The sequence below is a fragment of the Prosopis cineraria genome, unplaced genomic scaffold (genome assembly GCF_029017545.1).
Source record: "Prosopis cineraria cultivar Desert tree isolate PC_DT_omini unplaced genomic scaffold, ASM2901754v1 PC1, whole genome shotgun sequence".
Lineage (NCBI taxonomy): Eukaryota > Viridiplantae > Streptophyta > Magnoliopsida > Fabales > Fabaceae > Prosopis > Prosopis cineraria.
Genome location: NW_026555332.1, coordinates 36747256 through 36747644, shown reverse-complemented (window position 1 = coordinate 36747644; position 389 = coordinate 36747256).

Below are 389 nucleotides of genomic sequence, written 5' to 3'. Positions count from 1 at the left end.
TTTACTATAATGAAATTGTCAATTACTATTAGAAAGTTGTTAGTGGAATTATTTAGATTCCTTGTGTGACACCTGAGAGTGATTTCCCTTGTTTCATTTCAGAGTATGATATACAATAAAATAATAAGATAAAATATTTCGATACCCCCTTAGGGCCTTTACTGAGCCAAAATGACTTGCGGGGTTAGTAAACAATAAACATTCCGTTATATTTAATGTGTCAAATAGTTATTGTATTGACTGTTGGCCTACCTTCCTCCTAATTGCAGAAATTGCTTGTTTAAAAAGTGAGGGAAATCTCTCACCCACCATCTGTCCAAAGATTGGTAACTGTCGCTGCAGCCGTTTTCTTCATTCGTTAACAAAAACCTCCCCCACCCAAATTCCCT